Source organism: Amblyomma maculatum, chromosome 1 (genome assembly GCF_055883805.1).
Source record: "Amblyomma maculatum isolate TAMU_Amacu chromosome 1, ASM5588380v1, whole genome shotgun sequence".
Taxonomy (NCBI): Eukaryota; Metazoa; Arthropoda; class Arachnida; order Ixodida; family Ixodidae; genus Amblyomma; species Amblyomma maculatum.
This window is the reverse complement of record NC_139344.1, coordinates 187,484,850-187,503,994: the sequence shown is the minus strand read 5'-3', so window position 1 is coordinate 187,503,994 and position 19,145 is coordinate 187,484,850. Positions and strand designations below refer to the sequence as shown.

At 44.2% G+C, this 19,145-nt stretch overlaps 1 long non-coding RNA gene across 2 annotated transcripts; it reads right to left on the bottom strand.

Annotated features, from left to right (window-relative positions):
* Window positions 1-2,453: 2,453 nt before the first annotated feature.
* On the bottom strand, window positions 2,454-18,917 carry LOC146205154 (uncharacterized). Of its 2 annotated transcripts, XR_014704137.1 has the most exons (5): window positions 18,414-18,903; window positions 16,521-16,908; window positions 15,541-15,662; window positions 4,530-4,683; window positions 2,454-4,431 (listed from the first exon to the last, which is right to left on the bottom strand). It is a non-coding gene; the product is annotated as an uncharacterized LOC146205154 (long non-coding RNA). The 2 variants fall into 2 exon arrangements; XR_014704136.1 differs by having other exon boundaries at window positions 4,530-15,662; window positions 18,414-18,917.
* Between the last annotated feature and the right edge of the window lie 228 nt (window positions 18,918-19,145).

Here is a 19,145-nt window from a genome sequence, read left to right as displayed (position 1 = left end):
GCCCTTGGGGGTTAGAAATGGAGTGTTTTTATGGGATACAGAAGAACGAATACAACCAGTCATGGAGACTGCGAACATGTGCCTTATCTGCACTTGTGCCCTCGTTTTTGTGTTCTTTCCAAGTTGTAAACCATCAACAGGTAGTTAGGCTCGCATGCAACAGGTACCTTATACGCATGAACATTGATCCCAGTTAAATTCCAGTTGGGGATCCATTGTTATCTAACTGGTATGAACTGGAGCTTTTTCTTTTCCTTAAACCACTTACACCAGTTAGGATTTTCACCTGGGTTTTTTCAAAGTAATGTAGAAATGTTGTCAGTGTTGTTCAAGTTACTGACTATGAAGCGACACAATTTTACTAAAAAACAATGGTTGTGAGCCGCCTTATGCATATATTTTTTCGTTTTGAAAACGTTTCAAGCTACAATAATTGCCATGTCACTTTGCGTAAAAGAAGCTCTAGCTTTTTACAGGAATGGTTTTAGAGTGTGCTAAAGAAAGAAAGTGTAAAGAAAGATGGAATAGGGACATGTGGCCTCTTTTATGCATGATGTTTGTGTGCCACACATGAAGTGAAAGGATATCTCTGTTGGTTAACGGCTTTGCAATCAGTGGATTAGTCATGCAGTGTTGCATGACAGACCACTGAAGGACCGATACATCCTACAAAAGACCAAAAATGAGAAAACATGACGATGAAGCTGAAGGCTCATGATCTGCCAGGAAACAATGGGGTGGCTCTGAGAAGGACTTTTATATTGGCAGTAGTAAGGATGGCAGTCCTCTGCTTTGTGGCTCTTCACTTTGCAGTGACAACGCTGGTGTATTCTGCACTAACACCTACTGTAGTTTTGCCAATGCTGTCAGTTATTCTGACAGCTGCGGCAGTCAGTATCAGCCAGTGCTCTTTTAAGTTTCAACAATTCATTTGTAAAAGGTGGTGTTCTAGATCCTGCTACAGAATCTTGCATTATCCAAATGAGTTTCCAGAATTTACACTTTCTCTTGAAGCCCTCATTCCATTTAGGCATCTTTTCATTCTTTCCAATTAGAATTTTCAGTCCTAATTGAATTTCCATAATCAAATGTCTTCCAGTTTCCAGATGGCCTCCTAGCTGGAATAAGTACTTAGTCCCAACTGCATAGTTTTAACTCTCTGTAAACAAACAATTTATTTTTATTATGGGCTGCTAAGTTCTGGTCATCTTACAGGTTAGAATTGTTATTCCTAATGAACATCCAACTTGAATGGACAATTGTTATGCATGGTGAAACTGAAATTCAAACTACATTTCAATGATGCATTGTGTGTGTGCTGGCTAAGATATTAAAGAAAGCTGGTGCATTTCGTTCCCTAGTAAAAATACACACACACATATTAGATTTCAATAAGCTTCGCAGTTAAAAAGTTTGCAACTAATTTCAAAGTCCAATCTGGAGTCAATGATTTCAATTTGAGCATATTAGACAGTCTCGAGAGCTAAATTAAATGTTTCAGAGAGCAACTCATGCACTTAGGTCCTGGACCCATTTACAAAGGAGCAGCAGATGTTACCTGCCCAGACTAGGATAAAAGAAATTTCACATTATTTTAAAAAAAGTACGAGAATTAGAAACCCTGCAACTGGAAGATCTATTAATGCGAAAGTATTACTTCGCTATGTTCACAGATTTCTGTCCGCTGACTACGTCCGCACACCGCATCCGCAGAACGTGTCTGCAAAATCATGTTAGCTGCAGTTGTGAGTAATTGAGAAGTGGTAGAGGTTAATGAGTGGTGTCAATCGATTGAGGGTGATGTAATGTTGCAGCAGCATCCGTTCTTTTGCATTGCTCCAATGCAGATTCTGCAGTGCTCTAACTTTTGCAACATTTCTGATTTTACAACCCTAAAAAGTGTGTTCATAGCTGTTTTCGCAATTTTAGGAATACCTGTTTAAATTCATTCAGTGAGACCATTAGATAGTGTTTTATTGATTGCAGGTTGCACCGAGTGTGAAAGTGCGGGAGAAACCAGAGGATGGAAATTTGAGTTAAAAATGGAGTGGCTTTAAATTGCAACAGTGCCATCGAGTAAAGAAAGCTTTGACTGTCTTGCTAAGAAAAATAGTAAACATGCAACAAGTGGTACTCATAATTAAAGATAATTATACTGTATTCTGCAAGGAGGTGTCATGTCGTCAACCGGCGGTCAATATCGGTTGTGCAAGAAACACACATTTACTAAAAATTATCATTTTTTTTATATTTGCTCTTGTGGTGCTTGCCCACACAAAACTGCAATACCTTATGTGTGGGGACTTGCATAATTAAAGGCAAGGACAGTACCACGTCAAGATAAAGCTCACTCATTGAAGAAATCTTTTTTTTTTTTGCAGTGTTGTTTACATGAATTGCCTATCTCAAATGAAAAAAATTCACATTAAGACTTATGCGAGTTTCTACATGGTCAATATCTTTATTATAGATCAGTAGCCATCTCTTACATCATTTTCTTATTTCAGGCTCAAAACAAATTAGTTTTTCTGTTTATTTCTTCATGAAATTGGACCAAACAATTTTTCAAGTAAATAATTTCAATGTAAAACAGTCTCATTGAGATCAAAGCCAGTAATAAACACACTTTTATCAGCATAAACGATGAGCTGAACACTGTTGTCAATATGAATTATGTCATTTATGTACAAATTCGGCAAAAGTGTGCCTAATACTCTTCCTTGAGGTACTAAACAAAATATATAACGGATGATTTGTTTTTGTTACTGTTCATCTCATTCATTGAATGGGACTTGAATATATCATCAAACACAAGACAGTGAACTTTAGATTCTTCCGAAGATGTCAGCATCTGCTCAGTTGTTTCAATCATTTCCAATACCTTTGCGAGTGCTGGTAATGCAAGAAAATATCTCTATGAACGTGTGCTCCGTGCTCTAGCAGGAGATTCCAGAGTGTTCCCCGATAGAATATTGAGCTTTTATTAGCATGTTAATTGGATGTGATGCATGTTTGTTCAATTTTCACAAATGCATGCCATTCCCATATATCCGACTCCCTTAATTGTACGAAATGTTGGCACAGAGCTGAACAAAACTCAAACTGTTGCCATTGAATTGGACTCCAAATTGTTGACTGGGGGCCAATATTCAAGCTGGGAATGGTCATTTCTGATTTTGATTTGGCCTCAACTGTTTTGTTAAACTTGGAACAAAGCCATGCTGCCGCGGTGCAATCCATCTCTACGTACGTGGCTCGGCCAGAGAGCTCATTAGACACAGTGACAGACACAGAGACCAATGACAATTTTTATTTAAGAAACAGCCAACAAAAGTCAACTGAAAACATGGCAACCTCTCACCCCATGCATGGTTACTATACAAAGGCACATTGCACTTGAACTTTTTCTAGGACGCCCACGCGTCCGATGCTTTCGTAAAAAAAAAAAAAAGAAAAGCGTTGTACATGGCATCGAATCCAGGTGCGTAAACTTCTGCCTTTTCCCGTGCTCTCGAGTTAAGTGATCCTTGGATGGCGACTATAACCTTCAAAATGTAATGCATTTATTAAAAAAATACACAGCGGAACAAAGTCGCGCTGTATACTGTAGCCTATCGCGAGGCCTATAGTTTGTCGTCACTACAGCAATGGAGAGAACGACGCTGGCCCACGTGCTAGCTGCAGCAGCTGTGGAATGCACGAGGTAAGTGGAAATTAAGCAGAACAGCACTTTATGAAGCAATATTCAAGACGATTATGCAATTGTTATATAAAATATTGATACTTCCATTAACATCACTGAACAAAGCCGCACCACACTTAAAATACCTACTCTAGCTGTTAACCCTGTTGTATAGGCTTAGCGTTCGTCGCGGCAGCAGAGTGACGCTTGCGACATGTTCTGCAGCTGCTGAACTAAGTCTCGGAAGAATGCGTGAGGGAAGCAGGTAATAAGCACTGCAGCACTTCATTAAATGAAATTTGACACGATTATGCATGCGTGTATTTAGGTATAATCTGATAAAGAGGCTTAGCACACAAGTTATTTTGGTGGCCACTGCGATTGATACGAAGCCACGTGCAACATAGAGAAGCAAGAGGAGTACGGGATGTGCACGTCTGCGGTCTGCCAGGAAACATTGGGGCGGCCCTGAAAAGGGCCGTTTGGATGCGCAACGACGTCACGGCGTGGTGAACAGAACACCCTGCACTTGTCCGTGGCCCCTTGCCGTGCACCGTCAACAGTGATGCACTACGCCGTACACAGCGCCTGGTTCTGCTGCCCTGGATGCTGTAGCGATGCGTCCACTGTAGACATTTACGAGTGTTGCGGCGATGATCTTGGAGAGCTGATCGATGCCGCGATACCTGACATGGGCTGCTGCGTACAAAAACAATCCTCAGCCTCTTCGCAGCATACAGGAAACGGTGCTGTAAAAGAGTAGAAAAGTTTGCATTATGAACATAGCGATTTGATGAATGCGCAATATATGACAAAGCTTTCGACAAGGAAATCTGCGTTCTTGTACCTCAATCAGGGTTGAGAATGCGCATGGCAGACAGGCGGCGGTTAGTTGCCGACGGCGGATGTTTTCGTGGAGGTCTTTCATAGCCGTGGCCATATTTTTTTTTTTTTTTTAACACGAGGAGCGTCCATGCCACGAGCTGCTGCTGCACGAGGTCCTGGAAGCACGTGGGGAGAGACAAGCGACACGGCACTTATAAATAAGCAAAATGCGAGACAATTTTGCGCAATTTATAGGAGGCTAGTCCACGTTTGAACACTCTGAGGGGCAAGGACGACTTTCCTTCAAGGTAGTCGAAGTCTGAATGCTGATGTTGCGTGAAGTAGGCCCCAAAATAGCATCGTTATTGTCTTCTTCCAGCACTTTTGGACAGAAACTCGTGATAAGCAGTACCATGTGTGGGTGGCCAAAATAGGTTTTATAGAGCAGCTCTTGGAACAAGCAAATATGCTTTTTGGAGCAGCTATATGGAGCAGAAAGCAGAACAGACGTTCTGAAACAGCTATGGAGCAGAAATATTAATGTTTTATAGCAGAAATATCGGCTTTTCGAAGAAACTTCAGAGCATGCGGTTAATGTAAATCTCCAAATAGTCTTAAAGGCTTTTCTACCCTTCTTGGCAGAAGAAATTGTGCTGCTTACAAACAGGCCCGCTGTGTTCTGAAGATGTTTCACTGCGGACTGACTGTAAACAGCATGTGACCAGCACGCAGTTTAAGGACCCATTCACACTTGAGGATTGCAAAGGGTGTGCGATCAGGGAGCCGCTCAGCTCGACCAATGTTCACACTTGCAAAGGCAACCCGTGGCTCGCTTTCCCAAATTGGTCTCGTTCAGAACAAGACTTGTCGACCTTGACTGCTCACCAACACAGAAGCCGGACGTAAACCGAACTTCGATTCATGCCAACTGTATTGCTGATTGGTTACCGATTTGAGACCAGAAAGGAAACAGACATGTGCCTTTTTGTACATGGGAGCGCTTGTTGCTAAACAAGCTAACTCTCATAACGTAAGAATAATGTGCTTCCGATTGTATGCTTAAATAATATAGCATGAGCATATCTATTTTGGCTTTCTCAACAATCTTTAGACGAAGCCCAAAACAAGTCCAAGGATCACTAAGGTTGCGTACTATAGTGAAGGCTTGGCAAAGAAAAAAAAAATATGCGAATGAAACATTTTTGCTGAAGAAAGAAAAAGGCTCGCAGTGACCACCACCCACGGCATGCATGCAAGAGTGCCGCAGTCACCGCGAATAGCAGAAAACATGGGGATGATATTGTGCGACGTCAACGACAAGGTTGCCAGCTGCTTTCGCTATTAATAATAAAAATTCGTGTTAAACTGTCTACTGCACTGAAATCTCAAATTTCGAGGATTTATAATTAATGTGGAGTGAAATGCAATAATCAGTTTATGCTCAAATTTTAGCTGTCATGACTCCTTTAAGTGAATATAAATAAATAGTTCAAGCATATGGTACCAACATAAGAAACACCGCAGAGTTATATAAAATGTCACTGAACTATGAGCATGTGAATGAATTAAGCTGCTAAATTTGAAAACACACAAGATGCGGGCAGAGTCATTAAATAGAGCCCTAGAACATGATTTTTTCCACCTCCTCACCTTCAAGTGCATTATCTGCTCTGGTGTAGTGACTTCACATAAAAACAGAACCTCATCTGGGTGTAGAACTTCTCTATGTGATGAGCCATTTTTCTGTCATGGGTAGGACATCCAGGCTTGGGAACCTCTGGGCTTTCCAAAAACATCGCAAAATCACGAATGCTGCTTGTGGTAATCTCAATTATTGAAATGAAATAAATAAAAAAAAAGCTACTTTTCCAGTGTGTTTACGAGCTTTGCAAGCTTCGCAAACGCATAAAGAAGACCTCGGTGGTCAAAGTTTGAGATGAATTCGTTTTCTTTTGAGGTATTTGAGGATGCTATGTTGGCTTCAGGCAGAGAAGAATATCTCCAGCAAAAATACAGTCGTGCCTCATTAATATGGACACTGGTTTCTGACCAAAACTGTCCATAAGGCGAGTCATCCATAATAACGAGTCATGAAGAAAAACAAAAAGGATTTTATTGAGAAAAGAGAATTGTAATTAATGACTGCTTTTGTACATAACGGTGTGCACTGGACTCAAAATTTCACAAAACACCGGCAATTTTGAGTGCATTATCCTTGTCATTGTTGTCTTCAAAAAATTGCAGTGCAGTCTGAAGCGACTCGCTTACCATGACACCCGTGATGATGGGCTTTGTGTTGGTCGAACTTTCGAGCACGAACTCCTCACTGGCCGAAGAATCAGCGTCTGATTCTCTACTCTACTACCGCCACTTCCAAAATGGCCTCTTCACTGAGCAAAGTAGCCGTTAAGTAGCTGCTTGAGATTCTCCTGAGGCGAGAAAATAGCTGAGCTGTCGATACTAGTCCCTCGCAGCTTGGATTGACTGAGATGGCTTTTGCCGCTTGTATTCACAGATTTCTTCGCGCCTATGTTCAGCTCTGTTCTTTTGCGTTTAGTTCCCGCCATGCCAAAAGCCAGACTCAAGTTGAGGGTACAGGCTCCTGATGCTGTGCACTTTTTTGCCTAGTTAACCTTTCTGCCTTTCTGTTCTTCTGATTCTTTCTTTTTTTGCCTTGTACTGTTTCTGTAAGGAAGCAAGGGAGTCAAGTTGGCAAGCTGCTATGCAGAGGGTTATCGAATATCCCATCTTCTTGGTGCTGTTTTTACGTGTTCCCATAAAACAAACACTGCAAGCTGAAGTACAGTTTAGAACGACGGCTAGCCGACTACGATGAGCTCAGACCTTGTCAAGGCCGCATCGTTGACTCAAAGCGAAGCCGACATACGGACCACCTAGTGTGCAAAGTTTGACAGTTCGGCAGCGCAACAGGGACGAAAACCAGGAGCATGAGAGGGAAGCACGTCCAGAACGGGACGCCCGGTCCCGGTTGCGTGTTCATACGTCGCCTTTTGTCGCTCTACTTTGTGTGTCTTAACTCTCACTGAAAAGCATTAATGGCTTCATGGAACACATTGCGCTTTGGGAGAGAAAACTTCAGTTCCCACCGCCACTGTAGGCATTTGTCTTTCTTCCTGTCATTTCTTACGCTTTTACCGGCCTTTCTGTTCACGTTCAGCAGAATTTATTGCAACCACATGGTGCTGTTTTCCCGACTGCGGCGGCACTTCCGCTGCACCCAGAAATCTCCTGGTTCCCCCCTTTCGGGGTCTTTCTTACGCTGACCATCGGTTTGCTGTGTACGTTCTTCTCCCCCCGCCCCTCCCCCTTCCCTTAACGGCGACACGCCCGCTTTGGTTCTTTGCAACCCCACAGGACTCGTTCAGGCATCCCGCCGTATCGGCTGTCGCGTAGGTTCGCGGGCGGCGCGCCCTTCTTTAACTTGCGTTCGGGGACTCATCTGCTTTTTTTCAAGCACTGTCCATATTAACGAGACAAAAATACATGGGCCCAAGTGGGGCTCGTGCATTCTTCCCCTGTCCATTGTCCGGGCAGCGAGTTTCCATATTAACGAGGCATAAATACATTGAAAAGGTTTCGTCCCCAGAAAAACTGTCCATAATTCGGGTCGTCCATATTAACGGGGGTCATATTAACGGGGCACGACTGTATATATATTTTCACCAAACTTTGGGAAAAACTTTTCTTACTGTTTATTTTCACAATTATTCGATGAATGCGCCACCTGCAACAATAAACAATTCAATTCGGCTTCGGAAATGGCTGCATGCACGGATCAGGTGGCCCTTAGAGATACTGCCCATTGAGTTAGCAACGGCGACCCTCAGAGTTTTTTGTATTATGTTGCCTTTTGTCGGCCTCTCTCTCAACGACGCTGAGTGGATTCATATCTGGACAACTAGGAGGCCACAAGTTGAGAGTGATGTGGTTACTGGAAGTTGTTGGCCAGCCACTCCTGGGTGACGCAGGTGGTGTGGGCAAGAGCCGAATCTTGCTGAAAGACACAAGGTCTTCCTTTCGAAACAGTATCAGTCCAGGGTTTCACAACGGTGGCAAGCACCTCCGCGTACTTGGCAGCATTAACGCGGAGTCCTTCTGCAAAGCAGTGTGGCGGCATGACATCACCCTTGTTTGCTGACAGCTGCTGACACCATCACAGACAGAAATTTTATGTGCATCACTGTCGGTACCTCATTAGCGCTTCCGTAAAGCCACCTTTCGTTATGGAAATTAGCTTTTTGGTCTTGATCAAAATTCTTTTCATCTGAAAAAAAAAAAATACAGAGCATTCCAGGTTCCTCAGGTCTCTTCAGCTTGCCTAGCAAGCGCTTGGACCAGATTCTCCCGAGCTTTACCAGACAAGAATTGCGCCCTCCTCATGACATAGAAATGGTACCTCACGTCCTCGTGCACAGCAAGTCTGACAGCTGACTCTGCGACATCAAGCTCTTTTGCAATAGCCCACATTGACTTCCCTGGATTGTCACTCACAATGAGTTGCAGCCTCTGAAGAAAATCAGGTGTTCTGACAACGTCTGATCGCTGACTGTGCTTTTTCCTTTTTGCCACAGATGCCACGTCATCGTCACAGCACATCAGTTCCGTCCGCACTTTGTTAAAGGGAAGCTGAAGCGGTTTTCAAATTGCATGAAATGCCGTGGTTGGGAAGAAAAGACCTCGAAAATCATATGTGTAAATTTTTTCTCGATTCTGTCCGTTAGAACAGCCGCAATCGCCTTTTAAAAACCCGCCGCGGACACGCCCCCGTCGCCTCCGGAAGCGCCGGGTTGGGGGATGGCAAAATTGGAGAGCTGGCGGAAGTGACGCCATTCACGGGGAGCCGGCCAGCCGTCCTGCCCGTCCCGCATTGCTTGCTCCGCTGCGTCTCGCGCTTTGGCGTGGCGAACGACGATTCAACGTAATCCTTTGCTAGTGTCGTTTGTTTTTTTCTAGTTCGAGCGTTCTGTGTGGAGTGGGTGTAGCGACAAGTGGCCATCATGCCGTCGTTCTGCGCAGCATTCGGCTGCGCGAACACTGGCGGCCCGGACGATGTGGTGTTTCACACGTTTCCAAAGGACAAGAAACTTTCAGCGCGGTGGGTCTCTGCCGTGAAGAGGAAACATTTCGTACCTACGAAATCAACTGTGTTGTGCTCGAACCATTTCCGTGACAGTGACTATTATCGGAGCTTGGGAACGATGCGGGCGCTCGGAATTCCAATTAAATCAGCGCAACTGAAGCCCGGAGTCGTTCCGTCAGTGTTCCCGCACAACAATAACGCCTCGCCACCTCCAAGAGCGGCCTCCTGGCAGCACAAGAAGTCCTCTTCATTATTCATCAGCGCGCAGCACATGCAGCTGCACCTAATTGAACAAAATCCGATTATTTGAACTTATACATATTTGAGCAATGCAAACAATTTGCATTCGTGAACGCTTGACAAGGCTGATGATCGACAATAGTATAGCGTTCGTGCAGATTTTTCCTCGAGTGAAAATGGCAAACTCGTCGAGCCGCGGTATGCATATATCTGTTGTAAGTCATTCTGCTGGCTATCTCGCTGCGCAACACCACCAACTACATCCTGCCGAAACAAGACCAATGGAAAGCCGCAGACAAAAAGAGGTGCACAGAACGACGCGGCAAAGATCTGCCTCGTTTTCTAGCTGGCTTTACTTGTTTAAAATGTGTCAATTCACCTAGCTCTCCACTCTACTACATCTCGTAGGACGACAGAAGAAAAAAAAAATGCAGGGGCGCACTTAATAGCACACACGAATAGCTTCCTCTGTCATCCCGTTACACTGCAGTCCAGCAGTGAACTCACTAAACAGGTTTGGCGCTCTTTCGTAGTAATAAAAGGCCTTCGGATGTAAGTAGGCACCGTGCTCTAAATAAACGAAAAACAAATGCTTTACCTCGCGTGACTCGTGTAAGCATGCCGGCGTTTTGAATTCGATATTACAGGTGTCTGGTGTTTCGGCTGTTATGCAGCAGCCAGTAAGCAACAGCGTTTCGACGTGATTTACTTTATTACCACTTGCACATCTACATCGCAAAGATATGTAAAAACAAGCACCTACGCAAAACATACGTACCAGAGGAGATTTCAAACCCGTGAAAATGTCGCGGCGTCCCTTTCTCCATCGGCGCACTCCGCGGCGTCGTTGGTTCCGCCGTTTTCTGCAGCCGCTGATGGCTCGAACATATATGGCGAGAGTCCAAACTGTTCACTACTGCCCGCACTATCCATAATTTTCAAGACTAGGCCTTCCAGCCAACTGAAGCAACGCACTACGCAGCAACGCCGTCGGTGCAGGCCGGAGACCCGCGGGACGCCCGTAGATGACGTCACGACGGTCCCGACCACTCACAGGCGACAGTGGCGTTCGCTCGGCGCCCTGAGGCGCTGGCGCGCGTTTTCTTCTAAAAAACTGCTGTTTGCGTTTAGTTAAGCCCTTTTTTCATGCGATATTCTTGTTCAGTGGACCAAAAACAACTAAATGCTGCCGAAAAACTCAATTTTTTCGAAAAGTGCTTCAGCTTCCCTTTAACGAAACACTTCACTACATTCAGAAAGTTGGAAATTTCCAAGTCGCTGTAGCGCGCGGCCAGTGCGATGAGGACTGCATGGCGTTTCATTTCCTGCGTCAACTTGTACGCTTCCATTTTTCAACAAACTGCGCAGTATAAATGATAAGGGGTCAACCAACAAGAAGCCGCATGTCTAGATACAGATGCTGAGCCTGCTGGTGCCTATGGCGATAAGGAGTAGTAACCTCAAATACCTCATGAACCCAGTAAGCTACGAGACTGCTATAACTGTGCCTGGTGACGGGCATTCAAAGTAGCTTCAACGTCCTTGAGCCTTCCCTCGTGAAGCAAGTGGTAAAATTCATCAATCGCAAAGAGCACGCAGTGAGCAAAAAAAAAAGAAAAAAAAAAAACAGAAAGAGAAATTACAGGCTCTCGATTTGTGTTTGAAGTTTTCAGGTGCAATCAAATCCATTTGCTACAAACCCATCATGCTTCGAAAATCTTAATGAAAAGCATGGGTAAAAAAATTGTTCAGAGTGCAATATGAAAGACCAGCAGTAGACCTGCAAGTAGTGCTAAAGGAACACTGAAAGAAAAAGTAGGCTTGCAGCGATGGTATACTGGCTCCTAATCACTAAAACACCACTTTCACTGAAAACAAAACTCTTATAAGAAAAAGAGAGAACAGAAATGCAGGCACAATGGCATGCAAAGGGATTCCGGAGGCTGCCTAACATGTATTATGGTTACATGTCTTAATTTCTAACTTTTGTTTCAAAAATGGCAAAAAGACAGGCTGAACATTGGAAGCCAAAAAAAAATTTGTGCTTGGCAGTGCCACATGCAGTCAGTTTCGTTTTGGTATGTTTTGGTTCTTTGGAGTCACAGCTATGCATTAGGCATGCCCACATGGTTTCATTTTTGATATAGTACATGCTTTGGTTTACAAGTGCGGAGCAGCAGAGTTTTCCTCTGATAAAGTTCATGCCTCAATAAGCGCTTCTTTATTGAAAAATCTGGTATGAAATGCACACAGGATTAAGTTATAACTTACTGTGCAGAATAAACCTGCACAGACCCGAGTGGAGCTGGGAAAGAAAAGAAAGGCTGGAAAAAGTAAGATTTAAAATAGCATGGGTGCTTAAGAAAAAAGAAAAAAGCAAAAAAAAAAAAAAAAAAGCTGCCTCCAACGGGATTTAATCCCAAGTCCTTCGGAGTTTTAACTCAATGTTTTAGCCATTGCGCCACACGAACAGCTGAGACCTCTCGCATTACATTACTTGTGTAGTGCAACTTCACTTTTTTACACATATTTTTCACTCAACGCTAAACAATTGCATCCCAAGTGTGCTGAATGCTTTTGCTGGCTGTTAATAGTGTCCCCGATGTCTCATATCTAAGATAAGCATAGGAGTTTGCCAAATTATCTCACAATATTTCAATTTCTCTATTTTCTGCTGTCCCAGCGTGCATGCACAGACCTTACTGGCACATCAGTCTGCCATCTGCAGGGCAGCGACGCTAGAGTACACCACATAAGGTGTAGACACCCAAGGAAGCATTGAACAAAAGGGAGCTCAGTTGGTTCATATTAATACAATAGTGAAGTAAACGAAATAAATTGAGCAAAACAGGCCCTGTGTACCCCTTTTTTTCTTTTAACTTTCTGCCACAATGCATTATTCACCCCTTGCTGCTATTCAAAAAAGACCATATGTAGCAGTCTTTACTCATCATTCGTGATGGTAGCTCAGCAATGTCAGTGGCCACATCCATAGCTTCGCTTGCTACAGACTTTGCCGCCACGTCGGCGCTCGTACATTCTATCCTGTTAGTCAAGTCGCCTCAGCTCTAAAAAGCACCGCATGCTGGTCAAGATTCACTGCGAGAACTTTGTAATCAAGCTCAAGATCTATGCCTGGTGAAAACAAATACTAGACGGCTTCCGTGAACTGTAGCTTTAATTTCAGCTGCTGCTAGATTGCACTGCTCGCTATGCATCAAGAATCACGGAGTCTATGTTTACACCATCGTTTGCGTCATTTTCCAGTCTGAATCCCTTGAAAGGAAAAAAGACCTCTTCAACTTCAAATCGAGATATCTTGGCAATAAATGTGTCTTGCTACCAGACAAGCGACAAAAAAGTCACGAAACACTGCACTATTGGACTCTGGTAACAAAAAATATTGTGATGGGTCCCATACTCCAGAAAATCTGGCATCCATGAAAAATTATGAGCATGTATCTGGCAAGTGGCAGGAAGGTGACGCAGCACTGCAATGACTGTCCGTCAGGTTGTGTGACATCACAAGGCCACATGACATGACCAAGTCAGCAGGTGCTGCCACACAGAATGCTTTTCACGGTATCAAGTTAAAAAGGAAAACAAAGAGAACATCGTTTGGAGCAATTACGCGCCACTATTTGTCTCTTGCAGGTGTATCCGTGACAAAGGTTTGTGCATGCAGGGCTACCTGGAATCACTTAAGGCAAATCCTTGAAGCCTTTGTTATGAAATATTAAAAAATTGCAGAGGTTTAGCTCTCTTTGAACCAAGTCAAGAGTATTAGCCATCGGGTAGCTGCCGCTTCAATCTAGGCTCGATTCCGCATTTGGTAAGCTTCTCGGCAATGGGCTAGTCTGGCTTCTCGTTCGATGCCTTGGCAACCTGTCTGGCATGGTTGCAGTCTCTGTCTATAGCCCAAGTGGATTCCTCTACGTCACACTGCCTCCTTTTGTCATGCCGCCTGGTGAATGCGCCCAAAACTATGCTCGCGGTCTCGACCGCACTTACCCAGAAATGTTTTAAAGCAACAAACTGAATATGGGCGCACAAAACACAAACAACAGAACATGTTGGCACCGCTGCAAATGAATGAACAACGAAATACCTATTAGAAATGACAGCAGTGCCTACTCTGCTGGCAGAAATCTTGAGCAAAAAATTTCTCATCAATTGACCCTAATTGGCTATACAAGGCCATGCGACATTTTCCCATGAAAATAGCAGTGATTGAAATTTTTCATACTTTCACAATCATCTTTTAGCAAATTATGACCTCCTTATGTTTCGCACTACATGCGCCACAGTGTCAGCAAATAAATTGCAATGCTGTTTGTACAGCAAGCAACTGCAGGCAAGGGGCACGTCTGGGTGATATTTTTGAGGTAGTCGTGTAAGCCAGATATCACCCAAGTTTCCAGGGCAAAAATATTATGGCATGTAATTTTTTCCTAACAAAGATTACCAAAGTACTGCGTGCTGGGAATTTATTCTCGGCAAATAATATCAACAGAGTGTATGGGGCAGAGCATGAATTCGGGCGGCCCGAAAACCTGGGCCAAGCTGGAAAATTGCAGTTTTTATGGGTCTGGGCCTGGCTCGGGTTTGATGTCGCAGGCCTGGGCTCGCAGCTTGCAGTGGCGGAACCAGGCCAGGCTGGGTAAAGCTATGTATGGCTTCTTTTGGAGATGATGGAATTCCAGCACTAAAATCATTCTAGTGGTTTATGAATAAACCACTACTAGTACATATGTTGACAGCGAATGAGAGAAAGCTCATTTGGAAACAGAGTTTAATCAGTGCCACTCTGTGCTTTGTCCCAGTAATTTAGGACGAACATGTCGGGCTGCATTCAATAACATAAGTGAAAAAGTTAAAAAGGAAAAGCTCAAAACTCGATAGCGAACTGCACTACAATGAAGGTGTTATTAAGTGCTGTAACCTGTCATACATGAGCACGGCCCGTTTGCATGAGCCCGTGCCTACTGAAGTACTCAACACCACTAGCTTAGGATTTTTCAGCAATCAGTGAGCAAGAGGGTAGCTTCTAACCTTTGTGTTACTTCTAACGGCTGGACAATTGAAGCCTCATAACAGCCCTTGGACAAAGACCTTCAATTGACTGCTTGGCAGGCAGCCGTCTGTTCATAAAAATTCTGACTGTCTGCCTTGCCCCCCGCCCCTCAAAGAATGTCTCTACGCTGCAATAAATGCCGTAGGATAAGAGCTTATTGCTTTAGGAACCTTCACATATCCAATAACATACACATGCACAATAAACAGACACTACCACTTTTCGTCTCCACAGAGATGTGGCAATGTGGCTGTGATTTCTTCAATGAATATGTAAATTTTTGTTTTTCCTGCCCTTGTCCACTCATGTTCCTGGGGCAAAGTTGCCAGGGGCAGTCTTTTTGTAGCTGATTAAGCAAAGAACTTGCATCAAGAGGCAATTGCTTATAGGGAGTCACAGTTAAAATGCCCGTAATCCATACCTTTTAAATTTACATTGTGCTAGATAGCTTTACATAAAATGTCCTATCAAAATATTATTCACCGAGCCTTTGCTTCTGTCGGTGCTTTAACTGTGCCCTTCTCTACCAAGAATATTTTGCAAGGTTTGTCACTCATCTTGATTTATTGTTATGTGCTAGTTAGGCAATACACATTTAAGGCGTCTGCTCAGACTTACTTTGCAGGTTTGGCACGGGCCCTGTCGTGGAAGCGCAGGCCGGGTCCGGGCCATGTAATTATTGCCGATGGGCTTGGAACCATGGGCCCGGGATGGTCTTCAAACGTGGACCAGGGAAGGGGCTGAAAAATCCAACCCGTGCAGGGCTCTAGTAAGGAGTGTAAGAAACTAAAGATACAGGAAAAAAAAACACACACATATGGGGAGTTCAGTAGAGAGTTCATTACTTCGGAGCACCGCTACGTGGTCTCCGTGCTACTATGGAGTTATCTAAACGGTATTTACATTATCATTTCTGCTGTCTCAACAGAGCTTATCCTTTTGTCGTACCCGACGCAAACTAGGTAAAATTTCATCAAGGGTACGCAGACTATCATCCATATAGCTGCCGCTTTTGGCTGTAAAAAGTTCAGTGTTAGTTTCGAGCTTTTGGTGCTACTAGTTTCAACCTCGTGATGCTCGAGCGATATCATAGGTAAGTACTTCACCCGGATGTGATCAAAACGAACAGCGTCTAGAGAATCGGGGTCAATAACGAAAAAAGCATAAAATGAGCTTCGCTGCCCTAAGCAGCGGGTGTCCCTTCTGTTTCGTGTTTACTGTGTCCGTGTTTTTTACCGCTACAAACTGATTCCAACAAGAAATTACCAACTAGCCCAACTTGAAGCTTTAACTAAGCAGCTAATCACTGACGAGTGCCGTGAGTATCTGGTCGATAGAAGACAAAGCATCAAGCGCCAGTCAGCAGCATCATAAGACAGTGCAGTGCTCGCATTCAACCGTGCTAAATTGGCACGTGCTGTAAGTGCATACCTTGGCACAAATCCCTGCAGTATGCCACAAATAAGAACGGTAAGCGGAGAGCATATAACCACGAACATCGCACACAAAAAGGGCAGCTAAAATTTGAACATGGCGGCACCTTCATTGGCATGCTTTGTCCACAGCTAAACAAATCTTTTCACAGACCGGGCACTAACCTTTCTGTACCGAAGCCGCAGCAGATATTCCAGGGTTGTTCATGACGCGCACCAGTCAGTTCGATCGCACCCGTCCATGCAACAGGCACAGTCTCGTTACTACAACAAACGTCACGGCACCAAACCGCCGCCGCGGCACCCCTAACCAGAACAGGAAGGGTGACGACCCGGGCGATGAGCGGTGGGCCGGTGACCCGCCGGACCGCCGTGCCCCCAACTAGGGACAATCCGACCTAGGGATTGCTAGGGATTCAGGGCGGCTGTCGAGCAAAAATCCAGGCAACACTGGCGGTATTCATGGCGAGTTTTAGCCGCACTTTTCTGCAGAAGATCCTTAGCCTTGGAAGCTTCAGCGAAGTAGGTTGATGTGGACGGCAGGCCTTTTCAGCTGCATTGTTAAAAAACAATCAGAACAATGAAAAATACTAGCAGTAAATGAAAGAGCACTATGGTTCATAGATATTGTATAAACAAAGTTATGATGAAGGAGTGTACAAATAGAAAAACTTCACAAGGGGTCAGCAGCTGAAATTGAAGAACAAAATAACAATTCCTTTACCAAACATATGTAACATTTAAGGAACATGTTTAAAACAACACATTAAAAATAACAATCATATGCTGTTTCACAGACCAGTAAAAAAAGGTCTCCTACCTTAAAGAAAGGGCAAGTGGCTCTTCTTATACCATGCTCGAGTTATTAGCCCCGAAAATGTGCAGAAGCATATTCTTCCTCAAACAGAATTTTTTCTCTCCTGAAATATCCTCCTAGTGGTACTTTGCAGTCTATACAGAACAGGTATCATGTAACCAGAAAACTTCCAAAGTCAGAAGCTGGTACAAAAAAAAAAATGAACTCTCTTGCCCCCCATCTTACACCAGCGGTGCCATGCTCCCTTAACTTGAAACCAGGCCAGTTGCAAAAGTAATGGGTGAGATACCATGCAGCACGTGATATGGTCCAAATGATTTAGGCACACCGATTTAGGCATCCGAATAGTAAGAGCACACACATCCAGGGTGTGTGCCTAGCCACGACTGGTAACTACTGCGTAGAAAGCACAGTAGGGGAGCCAAAGGTGCCATAATAACTCCACTTTCACTTCAGTTGTTAAATTACTTTGCTGGTGCAAGCATCAAAAAGCCAGACGAAATTGAGGCTGACGAATCATGTAGGTCAACGGAAAGCACAGTCTTATGGTTTACTTTCCTATCTGCCTTTTTAGAAATTTTCTTAGCGCCTTTTCTTTTTTCTTTTTTTTTAACCCTGTAACTGGGTTGAAAGTTCTTCGTTGAAAGGTAGACACACGCCAGACGGGTCGAGCAGCGTGTGAATACGACACAGTACGTTATTTATACTAACAAGCTTCTCGGTCACAGACTGCTTGCAGGGGGGAAATTCCTGAGGGCCTCGCTAGAGAACCGGTTTAAGGTATCCGATAGCGCAGACGTAAATACACACGCGAAAGAGGCGACGCAGCACGCACGAGGAAAGCAAATGCATACGAGACAGACAGTCGGCGTAGTGACATAATACGAAAACGCAAGACACCTGCATGCTGAAATTGACACCGAGCAATGCAAGCAGCACCGTCAATCACGAAAGAATTGTTGCACTAGTAAAGTGAAACGCCCTGTTAATTTAAACGCACTATCGTGCACAAGCCAAATCTCATCAAAAACCTTTTTTTTTTAATAATCCTAATGACCCTCCTCGCCACGAATAGCTTCATATTATCCTCGGAAACGGAATCATACTGTAGACTGGGAAAAAAAAAAAAAAGTTTTACAGATGATCTCTAACAAATAGCGGCAACAAGCGCGACGGCCGGACGATGAGCGCGGCGGCGCCTTTCCACACGCTGAATAATGGCGAATCGTTGAAGTCCTTACCTGTAGCAATTCGTAAACACACTGCAGTTCCAACGTACTTCCGTTTCTCAGAAGCATCGGCGACACAGAAACACGTAGCTTTTCTACACGGCAGATTTCGCAAGCACGTTCGTCAGCTGATCACGATTTCTTGAGGATCTTCAGCGAAGCCGACGTGGACGTGGCCGACGCCTGAACTTCGGTCTGGTAGTCCCTGGTGCACTTTGAGCATGTCAGAATGAAGCGTGAACCGCCCCAAGCACGACCACTTTTCACAAAACACAACAAATTTCGTCACATACAAGGAACAGCAATACATTTTCAAGGGACGAGTTGCGCGTGAAAGCGCGGGAAGCTCAACATCTGCCATTTTGCCTAGTGTTGATGATGATGATGATTTGTGGCTGTAATCGGGTGGGCTCAGTAATGTGGCAATGTGCCCTAGTCGGGTGAAATGATAAACTAAAAAGGTATGAGAAAGGAAAAGAGTAAGAGAAACTCTGTAGTCCATTAGAGTTGCGATTACACCCGAATTTTTCCCAACTAAAACAGCCGGGTTTTTTTTTATACATGGGCTCAGTTTCGCAACTGCTAGATCTATGCGCGTGGGCATGTGTCATGGGCTAAAGAAGAAGAAGGCTACCTTGTGCCCAGTCATCGTTGTCTGCGTGGCATGCGTACTTCCCAGCACTGAGTAGCCAGCGTAGCTACGGATTAGCGCAAATAGCGGTGTGAGTTGTTGAGACTTGCAAA